Below are 13,687 nucleotides of genomic sequence, written 5' to 3' on the forward strand. Positions count from 1 at the left end.
ACTTACTGGTGTAATGATGCATTCGACGTCCACTTTCTCGCATTTTGAATTGAAAGAAAAACAGTCAGGATCGTACCTTCAATTCATTTTCCCCCTTTGGGAAATGAGGGCGATTATTTCTTTCTCCAGTCCCCTGGAAATAACTCGGAGCGCAATTGCGCAGATCGCTGCTCCACCCGTTTCCAGGGAGATGGAACTAAATATTTGATGGTGTGTCCATTCGATTCACCATCCACTGTTTCACACTCATTCCTTCAGCGAGGAGCACACTTCAATGTTACACGTCCCATGGACATTTCGTGTCTCTTACAGCGTCGTCTCTCCTACAGCAAATCGGTGAGTCATATTTACGAATAGATCCCCTTTCCTCAAAAGTATGAGACCTATCGTGTTTGAAAACTAATGCCAACCCCATCCCTCTCCCTAAACTATTATCGTTATTTTTGTAGAATTCGTCGACAATAATTACCAGGGGCATTTTCTGACTCGTTAGTAACAAACCCTACTTTAATACAGTGCAATTTTAAAAGAGGGAGTCCTACCTTCAGAAAAAACGTTGTTTCTAAACTCTCAAAAAACATCAAACGTCACAAAGCACGATTGTAAATTCGAGCTTCTGCGGATAATTTCCACTGTTTTCGTTTGGAACGTGAGTGCTGATGACGTAACGAGGAAAGAGTATGGCTGTCTAAACATATCCAAACGTGAACATTGACAATGACAGCTAATCTATATTCAGTGACCACTTTCTCAAGCACCTAATAAAGTGGCCACTGTATGTTCATGGACTTCAGCTGCTGTAGCCTATCCACTTCAAGGTTCAACGAGTTCTACGTTCAGAGCTGCTCTTCTGCACACCGCTGTTGTAACATGGTTATTTGAACTACTGTCGCCTTCATATTGGCTTGAACTTGTCTGGCCATTCTCGTCTGACCTCTCTCATTAACAAGGCGTTTCTTCAACAGATTTGCGAGTCACTGAACGTTTTTTTTTATTTTCGCACCATTGTCTGTAAACTCTATAGACAGTTGTGCATGAAAATCCCAGGAGATCAGCAGTTTCTGAGATTCTCAAACCAGCCTGAATGCACCGATAATCATTCCGCAGTCAAAGTCACTTAGATCACATTTCTTCCCCGTTCTGATGTTTGATCTGAACAATCTCTTAACCATACCTGCATGCTTTTGTGAATTAGTTGCTACCACATGATTGGCCGATTGGTTATTTGCATTAATGTGCAGGTGTACAGGTGTACCTAATAAAGTGGCCTCTGAGTGTGCCGAGATCCACCATTAGCATAGAAATAAACACGAAAAGCAGAATAGCAGAACCTATACTCGTTCCCAGCAAAAGCATACCTGATGTTAATCATAACTCTTCTTGGTGAATGCATTTTAGATTATCTACCAAATGTGCAATGTAGCTTGTAATGTTTGAATTATGTCCACCACAGTGCTATTTTCATGTTGTTGCAAATATGAAGGTTTATATTGGATCAAGGGTCACTAATCAGAAAGCACAGTATAAGGCTTTTGGTGAGGAGTGAGAAACAAGGAGAGGAGTTTTTTTTTTAGGAACCGTTAACTGACTTCTTCTGAGCCATGTCGTGCCCTTCACTGTCCACGAAGCATTGCAGAACTGCCTTCCTGCAGCTTATATATCCCTGTTGATCTCATCCGCCCAGTCCGCCAGAACTGACTTTGCACGGTAGGATCTGCATGTCACTTTCTCTTGGGGTATGATGCCCGTCCGCTGTCCTCACCTGCTTTAGCCTGCCCATGAAAACGGTGTGCTGGGGTATGTCACATTCAAAGTTATTTGGAGCCACAGGTGAGAGCTGAGTGTCTGGTGGGGACCAAAGGTGAGCAGATAAAGGGACATGACAAGCCCCTTCACAAGTAGACACCTCCCAGGACACCCTATGTACCCTTAAGGACTCTAATGACAATGCACGCAAACCAGAGTTCAACTCTCTTGAATGAGAGGTGATCTCCCAGAGATTACCCAGAGGGTGGTGAGACTGTGGAATTCTTTGCTACAGATGACTGTGGAGGTCAAGTCACTGGATGTATTTAAAGTGGGGGTGATGGGTTGTTGATTAGTAAGGGTGTCAAATGTTACGGAGACAAGACATGAGAATGGGTTTGAGAGGGATAATAAATCAGCCATGATGGAATGGCTGATTAGACACAATGGGCTGATTGGCCTAATTCTGCTCCTATGTCTTATGGTTTAGCTCACTCTTTTAAACTAATTTTAAATTTCTCTAATCCTTCCTTCCTTCCTCACGCCTTTAACTTCTGGTGGAGTCGTCATGACAAGCTTTGCACCAGTCTGTTCCATCTGTCGCGGTTGTGTGCTAGAGCCTGGGTTACTGCAAATGTTTTCCCTGTCCATTCTTTAATGTTGTCCGTCCATCTTTTCCTCTGTCTACCTCTTCTTCTTTTCCCCTCCACAGTTCCTTGTAGAATGGTCTTTGCAAGGCCACTGGATCTTGTTACATGGCCATTCCATCTCAGCTTTCTTTTCTTCACCGTTGTGAGAAGGTCTTCATGGGGGCCAATGCGGTGCTGGATGGTCTTGCGGACCTGCTCATTTGTGATGTGGTCCAAGTATGAGATGCCCAAGATGTTGTGATAGCATCTCATTTCCAATGCCTGTATCTTCCTCTGTAGCTCTGCTGTGAGGGTCCATGTCTCACATGCGTACAGGAAGATGGAGAATACCAATGCGCGCAGGAGTCTGATCTTGTACTTCATGCTGATGTTGCTGTCCCTCCATATTGTCTTGAGTTTGGATAGAGCAGTCATTGTCTGTGCGGTTCTTGCCAGGACTTCTGGTCTTGATCCTTCATCACTGATGATTGCCCCCAGGTATTTGAACTGCTGCACTGTCTCAAGTTTCTGACCATGGACTGAGATGTCTGTTGTGATGGCACAGTTGGCATTTGCTATGAGCTTGGTTTTCTCGGCACTTATTTCCATTTCAAACTTTGTGGAGCCTCTGTCAACATGGCCAACCAGGTTGGCCAGTTCGCAAGTCCTGCAAGTCCATCAATGTAGTCAGCAAATCTTAAGTTTGTGATGTTCTTCCCTCCAATGCTGACTGTGCCCACATGATTTTCAAGGGCAACACTCATGATTCGTTCCAGGAAGATGTTGAAGAGAGTGGGGGAGAGGATGCAGCCCTGACAGACTCCTACAGAGGTATGGAACCACTCCAGAGGTATGGTGCCCTAAGTGAGTACTGCACTGGTTGCCTTGGCATAAAGCTGATGGATTGTATGAATCAGCTTCTGCCCCATGTTGAATTTCTTCATGGTAGCCCATGAGGCATCATGCCAGACTCTGTCAAACGCCTTCTTGAAGTCTATGAAGATGTGGTAGAACTCTCTCTGGTGTTGAAGGTGTTTCTCACAGAGGGTGTGGAGGTTGAAAATCTGCTCACTGGTGCTTCTGCTCTTACGGAAGCCTGCTTGTTCCTCAGCAATGATGTCTTCTGCCTGAGGTTTCAGTCTGTTCAAGATGATTCTCAGCATTACCCTGCTTACATGGCTGATAAAACTGATGGTATGGTAATTCTGGCAAAGTTGGAGATTGCCTTTCTTGGGAAGCACAGTGATCAGCAACTGAGTGCAAGGTGTCGGCCATTCACCTGTCTGCCAGATCTTGGTGGTAAGCATGTCTGTCGTGGCCTCTCCTCCATGCTTCAGCAGTTCAGCAGGGATGTTGTCAACTCCTGCTGACTTCTCGCACTTCAGTGATCGTATTGCGGCTGCAACTCCTTTACGCATGATTGGATAGTCATCCTTATTGGAAGATTCCTGCGTATTCAGCGCGCTTGGATCCCCCTTGTTCTAGTAGTTGTACAGTTCTGAACAGTACTCTGTCCACCTTTCCATTATTTCATTAGCTTCTGTGAGACTTCTGCCATTTTTGTGGTGGATGGTGTTTACTTTGGCTTATTTTTCTTTGGCAAGATCTTTCACCAGTTGGAATGCCTTCTTTGTGTTGTTGGAAAGGCTGTCTTCAACATCCGCACATTGTTCGGCTATCCATCTTTGCTTTGCTTCCTTCATTTCCCTTCTGATTTCCCTGTTGATTTTTCTGTATTCTGTTCTTCCCTCTGCTGTGTTTTTATCTTTCTTTAATTTCCTTCTTGTGTCACACATATCCATTATCTTGTTAGTGACCCATGGTTTAGATTTGCGGCGGCTTTTCCCTAGAATCTTGCTTGCTGCTTCCGTCATCACTGTGTTAAAGTTATTTGTGGTGATCTCCTGGTCTTCATCAAAGAGGAGTATTGGTGCAAACTTCCCCCCAATTGCTGCCTGAAGTTCTTCAGAGATGGCAGGGTCTTTCAGTTTTTCTTTTTTTTTTGTAATTTATTTTTTATTGAAATTCATCATCAAACAAACATTTCCATAAGATGTATTTCAGATACTGTACATATATATATCATATAATCATATTTGTCATAAATCTCCACATAATATTTATCTGAGGTATACACTTATAGAAAGGAGAGGAAAGAAAGAGCAATCGAAAGAAGAAGACTATGTACAAAGTAGGGAGTGATTTTTTTTTACAACATATTCTTTGACTTGTGAGAATAAAATCAGGCCTATGAGGTGTTATGTAGTTAAACCATTTTTCCCAGTATGAATCAAATTGTTCCAACTTGCAATTGACAGATGCTGTTATCTTCTCCATTTTGTAAATGTCCATTGTAATTTCCATCCATACATTTAAAGTTGGGCTCTCCTGTAATAACCATTTCCTGGTAAGGGTCTTTTTACTAGCCATCAGCAGTATATTCATTAAATATTTAGGGCATTATGTATCCCACTCCAACAGTCTTTGATAACGGGGCATTCTCAGAAAATATGATAATGGTTTGCATTTTGATTTCCACAATTTCTCCAGCAAACAGGGAGGTTACTATCATAATATGATTTCTGAGAGGGTGTAATAAAATATCTTATCAAGTTTTTCCACCCAAACTCCCTCCATTTCTGTGAACTGGTACACTTCCATTGATACCTCCATATTATTATCCAGTCTTCCTCAGATATTATTATCCCTCCTTCCTTCTCCCATTTTGTTTTAATGTATGAAGTCAAATGTGTTTTAAGATTTGACAAACCCTTATACGCACTTGAAATGATTCTACTACCGTTGTCTGAATTATATGCTTTTCTAATTAGCTCTAGCAGACATGTACTTGCCTTGGTTACATTTTTAACCGTCCTATTAACATACTGCCTCATCCGTAAATACCAGTAAAAGTCTTGTTTTACTATTAAGTGTCTCTTTTTGAGCATTTCAAAACGGAACAGTGTTCCTTCTTCCATTATATTGCAAATAGCTATTATTCCTTTAGCTGTCCAGTCCTTAAATCTAGCATCCAGTTTATTCAGCGTAAAATCCGAGTCATATGCACACCATTTAAGAATTGCAATGTCTCTCTCTAGTTTATATTCTTTTATAATAGTTTTCCATATTTTAAGAGTCCATTTCACCCACGGGTTATCAATAGTATTTATGTAACTTTGTAGGTTGTTATCAGCCAAAATTGCCTGTATGGGGATGGAAAGTATCCACTCCTCAATGTTTTTCCATTGAGCGTCATATGATGGGTTGCAACAGCATATCACAACTCTCAACTGTGCTGCAAAAAAATAATCTCTAAGAGAAGGTAGGCCCAATCCCCCCTTTTCCTTGGCTAATTGCAAAGTTTTGAGATGAACCCTAGGCCTTTTACCTTGCCATATATATCTTGATAGCATCTTGTTCCATTCATTGAATTGATTTTGGTTAATCTCTATTGGTAGGGTCTGAAAAAGATATAGTAGTCTAGGCAGTATATTCTTTTTAATAGATTCAATCCTTGAAATGAGACCAAGAAAAGGAATTCAGTTCTATCTTGTTATATCTTCCTTAATTTTTCTTATATATAGGCTGATAATTGCATTCTGATAATTTTGCCAAATCTTTTGGCATAGATATTTGACGGACTCTGTTTGCCATGCCCAAGGATACCTACTTTCAATATCTGTTGGTGGGCTGTAGTTATATGAAAGTAGCTGGGTTTTATCTATGTTGATCTTGTATCCTGATAATTGGCCATATTGTTCAAAGGATTGCATCAATTTAGGTAAAGAGTGTGTTGGTTGCCTTAGATAGATCAAAATGTCATCTGCGTAACAGGCCAATTTATGCTCTGTCCTTTTAATAGTAATTCCCCTGATATCTTCATTTTGTCTGATGTATTGAGCTAATGGTTCCAGATATAATGCGAAGAGTAGCGGTGACCATGCACAACCCTGTCTCGTGCCCCTTTCTAGGGTAAAACTATTTGATAAATATCCATTGATTTTAATCCTGGCAGTAGGATTGTTGTATAGTGCCTGTATAGTTTTAATAATTGTGTCATGTAGACCAAATCTATGTGAAATTCTGTAAAGAAAATTCCAATTAACCAAATCAAATGCCTTTTCAGTGTCCACGCTTATCACTATTGCTTCAATTTCATTTTTTATATGATCCATAATGTGAAGTGTCCTTCGTATATTGTCTTGTGTTTGGCATTGTTGTATAAAACCTGTCTGAGTGTGGGTAGAAACTCTTCTAATCGTTTGGCCATGATGGAGGTGAATATTCTATAATCCACATTAAGAACAGATATTGGTTTAAATAATCCACATCCCATTTTAATCCTTGCCTTCTTTCGGTACAGCTGAGATTATCACCTCCTTCCAGCTGGGTGGCATTTGCGCCTTTCTTACAGCCCAGTTCAGTGTGGGGAGTAAAACAGGAATTAACTTATTTCTAAATACTTTATACCACTCCGCTGTATATCCATCTGATCCTGGTGACTTGCTTAATTTAAGTCTACTAATTGCAGTTTTTAGTTCAGTTTCAATTATGTCAGCAGTCATTGTTCTATTTTGTTCTTTGCTTAAAGTGGGTAACTCTAAAGAATTCAGGAAGGTGTCAATTTGGGCTATGCTTCCCCCGGAAGCATTAGAATATAGAGTTTTGTAAAACATTTTAAAAGCTTCTTGAATATCACTTAGCTTATTTTTTTTTATCACTTTTGTTCTTGGATCCCTAATTCTATGAATTGTATTTTCTGCTATCTTTTTTCAGTTTCCACGCCAGCATTTTCATTGATTTAGATCCAGTTTCATAGTGTCTCTGTTTCAGAAACTAAATTTTTCCTGATTTCTTGCATAGCCAAGCTATTAATTTCATTCCTAATTTTTAAAATTTCATCTAATGTATCCTGTGCCAAATTCAATTTGTGTTTTTTTTTCTAGTTCCTTCAGCTTATTTTGTAATTCCTCTAGCGTTTTATTCCTTTTTTTTCTTATATGAAGATATCGCTATAATTTTCCCTCTTAAGACAGCCTTCAGAGTATCCCATAGAATGGGAGGTGAAACCTCTCCATTATCATTGAATTCTAAGTAAAGACCAATTTCTTTTTTAGTTTGTTCCTTAAAGTAGGGATCATTGAGTAGACTTGAATTTAGTTTCCAAATAGTATTCTTTGGTTGTAGGTCAAAATCAACATATAAATATATAGGTGCATGGTCACTTACATCTATTGTCCCAATTCCACAGGTGATTATTTTGTCTTTGCCTTTCCAAATGTTATGAAATAGTCTATTCTTGTATATACGGAATGGGGGGCAGAATAATGAGTGTAATCCCTTTCGTCGGGGAAGACGTCCCTCTATATATCAATTAGACCAACATCCTCAAAAAGTGTTACCTTTCTTATGTAAGGACTTTGTTTCATAAGTTTTTCTATTGGTAGAGTCTAACTTTGATTGTAATTGTAAATTTAAGTCTCCCCCACATATCAAGAGACCTTCTGTTTCTGTTACCATAATATTAGTAATTTTCTGGAAGAAACTAATATCACTTTCTAGGGGTGCATATATATTCAATAAAGTAACTGGATTTCCGTCTATATTCCCCGTTACCATAATATATCTGCCATCTCCCATTTCGAATACTTTTTCAAAAGTTAGCTTGCTTGAGATGAGAATAGCAACTCCTCTTCTATGTCCTGATTTATATGAGGAGAAAAACAAATTAGTGAAGCCCATTTTCTTTAATTTTCCATGCTCATTATCACTTAAGTGAGTTGCCCGCAAATATACTTCATTTTTGATAGAATTTTACTGCGTTTGATTGGATTCAACAGCCCATTGCCATTGAAAGAAATGAATTTTACCTTGTCCTTAGCCATGTGTATTTATCTGTTAGTGTATCATTGAAATTTGCAAAATATAACTTAATCGATCTACTACCTGAACAAATAAGAGCCAAGAAACGCAAGTAATAAAAAGGTAACAGAGGTGTGATTCCAAGGCTGGGGTCTCTAGATGACCCTGGGTTGAGCTAGAAGAAACGTCTAGCTATGGGGGATAGCCCCTCCTACCTGTGAGTTGAGGGCCCCCGCTGCAGTACCTATAAAAGTAAGTTTGATTTCCCTGTGTATTCCTCCCATGTATATATTCTCATTTAGGTGAGGAAAAAGGAGTGAATGAATGAATTTTTAAAAATTGACTAATATAAAATCCACATTATAATAGGTATTTCTCAAGATAGGTATATCACCGTCTATTTTTGCTTCTGTTTAGTTTATCAGCACTTTTAAAGTTAGCCAAACCTCATGGCTCTTCTGGAGGAGGTGAGGGCTGTCTTCGGAGAACTCAGTCTCTTCCTAATACCCTTCTCTCATCCTCCTCCTGTTCCCTGCTTTCTCGTTTCTCTTACTATTTCCAAAGCAGATTGGGATAACTGCTCAGTCAGGCTTTCCATCGGTCTGACCACGCTAATGGGCAGCCCTCTGTTCTTCATGTCTGTAGTCGCCTCTTCCACTGTCTGATATAGCTGTACCCCTCCTTCGTAAAACACCCTCAGTTTAGCAGGGTACAGGGTTTGGAATTTAATTTTTTCTCGCTTTAATATTCGTTTCGCTTTGGAATATTCCTTCTGTTTCTGTAGGACCACAGGGGGGTAATCTTGGTCGAAGTATATTTTTTTTTCATATTCTTTTTTTTTATTACAAACAAAAAACAAAAAAAAAGCACATCTGCAAAAACCACAACCTTAACAAAATCTAATATTGAGCAGCAAAAGGGAGAAAAATATAAAGGCAAAAGTAAACATACACAGCAGAGGTGCACTGCACCAATGAATCTCAGTCCTCAACCCGTAAGGAAGTCCAATACAGGGCCCCATATCCTTTCAAGGATGTCCCCTCTGTCCTCATTACATAGTCTCAGTCTCTCCAAATGTAAAGTATTTGCCAGTTCTCAGCCACAGATCATACATAGGCACAGGGTCCATTTTCCACATTTGCAGGATTAACTTCTTAACACCATGCCAAACAATACAGCCTTTTTTTCATACTTATTGGCTGAAGATAGGGAGCTTGTTGCTCCAAGGATGGCTATAAGTGGGTCTGGTTCCCACCGCTTCCCAGAAGCCTCAGAGAAACAGCGAAAAATACTTTTCCAGTATGCATAAAGCTTACAACATGACCAGAATGAATGTGACAAGTTACTGTTCACAGATTTACATCTATTACAAACTGGTGAAACATCAGGGTAGAAACTGTGCAACTTTTCTTTGGAATAATGAAGTCTACATATTGTTTTAAACTGTATAAGTCTGTGTCTGATGTTGGCCGAACAATCATGTATACTCGTTAAACACTCATCCCAGACCTCCTCTGTCAGTTCTATACCCAATTCATCCACCCATGCCTGTTTAAGACCTGCAGTATTCACCCGAGCTCCATTATGTAGGATTTGATAAAAATAGGATACTGCACTACGAGTAACAGGATCAAATTTATTTATTGCCTCCAGGGACTCATGTTTGTCTAAAACTTTGAAGTTAGGTATATATTTGCTAACATAATCTCGAATTTGTAAATATCTAAAAAAACTAGATGCAGGGATATTGTAAACTGCTTGTAACTGCGCAAATGAGGCAAAGTTTCCATTAATATATAGGTCACCCACACTACTGATGCCTCTCTGTTTCCAGGTAGAAAAAACAATATCATTCAGGCCAGGCAAAAAGGAATGATTGTCACAAATTGAAGTGTTAATATACGTTTTTGGAGCCTTAATGTGTAGTTGAATCTGCTTCCAAATTCTTATAGTGCTGCCAACCATGAAGCTGTTACTAAAATGTGACTTATTAACTGCAGTGGGGCTATTAAGGAGAGCTGGTAAGGAAGTCTTCTTACAAAGCATTCACTCTATGCGTAACCATGCTGGGCACGAGTCTGAGGTAGAGGGTGGGCCTTTTTTCCACCATGCAAGAATGGATAGGTGGGCAGCCCAGTAATATATTCTAACGTCCAGTAGGGAAAAACCACCCACTTCCTTGGGCTTTGACAAATGCTTTTTAGTAATTCTAATGGGTTTATAATTCCAAATGAAGAGTATAATAATTGAATCCAATTGCTTAAAATATGTTGGTCGAAGTATATTAACTTCCCGTTCCAAAACATCCTCTTCTTACCCCAGGCCCTTCGTAGAATCTCCGCCTTGCTCTTGAATCAAAGGAATCTAAGTACTATTGAGCGCGGCTTACTTTCTCTGTCTCCAGAAAGCCTCGGGACAAGCGCACGATTCGCTCTCTCAATTTCAATCTCCATAGTCGGGGGAATCTCCAGTGCGTCCGGCAGCAACTTTTCTACAAACTTCATCGACAACCACTCTGCTCCTTCGGGAACATTATAAATCCCGATATTTTTCTGTCGCAATCTTCCCTCCTGGTCAAGCTTTCCTGTTGTTTTAATATTTTTATCGTCTTACTTAGTATCTGTTCCACGTTTTGCACACGACCTTCCACCTTCTCAATTCGTGTCTCTGCCATCGCTATTTTCTGATTGACATTGGCGAGCTCTGACTTTATATCATTGAGTTGCTGTTTTATATCCTTTTGGACTTCCCTTGTCTCTTCCAAAATCCTTATCATATTTGCCGCTTTGCCCATCGTCAGCCTTGCTACCACGCGTTCGGGTAGGAGAGCCGCTCGTTGTACCTCTCTCTTCCATAGGCTCCGCAGTGGTGCTTTTTTTATCTCCATTCTTTTTCCCCATTCTTGCCCCCCTTATCAATTCAGATATTTTCGTACGATCTTACATTTGATGGATTAACGGGGCAAAATATGTGTTTTTCCAGAGGAGCTATTGATTTAAGCTGCCATTCTGGACAATGACGTTACCGGAACCATGTCTTTCAGTTTTTCAAGGTCGAATCTCAGCCAGCTGTTTTTTGGCTTGTTGATTCTCCTCAAGCACACTCTGATGTTCATCATGACAAGGTCATGGTCACTGCCCACGTCTGCTCCCGGGAATGTTCTGGTCTTCGGTCTGTTCACACCAGATCTGTGCCGTCTCTGCACCAGGATGTAATCAACCTGGAGATGTTGACTGTTGGGGGCATGCCAGGTCCATCTTTGGGATGCTTTGTGCTCTCCAAGTGTGTTCCACAGCACCATGTTGTTATAACTGGCAAATTCCAGCAGGCGTAGTCCTCTCTCATTGGAGGTGTCATTGCATGAGAGGCCGATGAGATCTCCCCACTCATCTTGTACGTCTCTGCCCACCTTGGCATTCCTGTCACCCTGAATGATCAAAGTATCTCTTTTGTCCACCTTGTTGATGACATCTTGTAGTTTCTTGTAAAATTCTTCAATGTGTTCATCATCGTAGTCTGTTGTTGGGGCGTAAACTTGTGCCACTGTGATGTTGAGTGGCTTTACTCGCAGGCGGATGGTCATGAGCCTGCTTGGCACTGGTTGGTATCCTAGGACAGCGTTCTCGATGGATTTGTTGACTAGGAACCCTACGCCATTTTCATGTCTGCTCTCTTCTCCGCTACAATAGAGTACATGTCCTTCCTCAGTACGCACTTCTCCAGCGTTCTTCCATCTGGCTTCACAGAGCCCGAGGAGGTGCCACTTGTATCTTTCCATCTCATGTGTGAGTTCCTTGAGTTTCCCTGCTTAGTTTAGCGTTCTTACATTCTATGTGGCGATTGTGATGTTCTCTCTGCCACGGATCTTCTGTGTCGAATCACCAGTAGCACATTTATCACATCCGCCCTGGTGCGAGACGGATGCGCGGTCATTGGTAACCCGGCCTGCGACCGATCCGGTATGAAGTTGCTTTTTGGTGTGCTCATCATGCAGCATGTCTTGGGCACCTGAAACCTGGTGGAGCCCATCCCTCTCCAGGTTTGACCACAGCTGATTTCCTCCAACTAGGTGGCTCGCCTTGGTCGTGAACATGTGGACGTTATAGTTCATCTGAGAACCTTTCTGTCCCGGCCGATGACTTCATCGTGGAAGTCATTCGCCCAGTGGTGCCGTGCTAACACCAACCCCTCACGTGGTTTAGCCTGCTAGCTGAAGCAGTTTACCGGGGGTATGGCACTTGGAGTCAACACATGAGAGATTTAGGAGATGCATGAGGACTGGTGATGCCCGTCCACCCTGTCTGGTAGGGAGCAGCATGACAGACATCAAAGGTACTACCTCTATCCAGAGCCCCCTATACCCCCCATATGAATTGGCCTAATTCTGCTCCTATGTCTTATGGTTCAGCTCACTCTTTTAAACTAATTTTAAATTTCTCTAATGTAGACTTTTAAAATCTATTCACATATGTTCAACTAGTTAAATATATATAACAAGTAAACAAAAATATTAAGGTAAAATTAAATGATGAACTCATTCAAACATCTACATTTTGCCATTGGGTCAGTAACCCCAGACAGGTTAGATGGCATGCTATTTGCCAGTTAGCCTGTCTGCAAAGCTGAGAGGCAAGATGCAAGTTACAATTGTTCCCTCTCTCTAGCACATCACTACTCTGACACTAAGCTCAGAAGTGCATTCAGAGATGGAAAAAGAGATCAAAAGCATTGATATCTGATTATTATTCGTTGTGCACCACTGCATTTGGTCCTCAGAACAATAAGCTGAACTGTGATTTGCCGACAGCTGGGAGTTCCCGATAGAACCACTCTAAGTCAGTCAGGTAACTTTAAGTCAGTCAGGTAAAAAATGGTTTTCCTCCAAGTCTGGTCCACTTTTGCATAAATGAACAATTTAAACCGGACTCATTTCGAACCAATGTTTTCAAATTCCAGGCCTCCCAAACTACACCTAACCTCCAACTTCAGATGTAGCTACAGAATGTAGCTTTCATGTAACCTACAGGCCACAGCACACAACTATAGTCAATGAGAAATCAGTATTAGAATCTGTTGCCTTTAGATAACCTGAGGCAGAACAGTCTCTACAGTACTGTGAATACTAATAACAGATGTTGTGGATCATAAAGCCAACTAAAATCGTGTACGAAGTAGTTAATTTGACTACATTTTACCATTTCTGATTATACTAATTAAAATGCTATATTCTGTTTCCATGCTTTGCCTACTAGTAGGAAAACAATGAAAACATTAAAAAGAGGAGGGGAGTGGAACAAACCAGAATCTCTATACAAGGCCCAGCAGAAGAATAGTGAACCAAATGGCCTTCTGTGGTCCATCATGTGATGATACTTTGAAAAAAGAGAATGAAAAAGTAAACTGAATGAGTAGCAAAGAGCTAAATTTTGTGACAGATAACGGTGAATTTT

At 40.7% G+C, this 13,687-nt stretch overlaps 1 protein-coding gene across 1 annotated transcript in view; it reads left to right on the forward strand.

The window, feature by feature from the left end:
• Positions 1 to 260: 260 nt before the first annotated feature.
• Positions 261 to 13,687, forward strand: part of LOC140199731 (lebercilin-like protein) — a 58,033-nt gene continuing 44,606 nt past the window's right edge. The window contains exon 1 of the mRNA XM_072262208.1: positions 261 to 336. The gene's annotated coding sequence lies outside the window, so the exon portion shown is untranslated. The remainder of the gene's footprint in view (positions 337 to 13,687) is intronic.

The sequence above is a fragment of the Mobula birostris genome, chromosome 6 (assembly GCF_030028105.1).
Source record: "Mobula birostris isolate sMobBir1 chromosome 6, sMobBir1.hap1, whole genome shotgun sequence".
NCBI lineage: Eukaryota > Metazoa > Chordata > Chondrichthyes > Myliobatiformes > Myliobatidae > Mobula > Mobula birostris.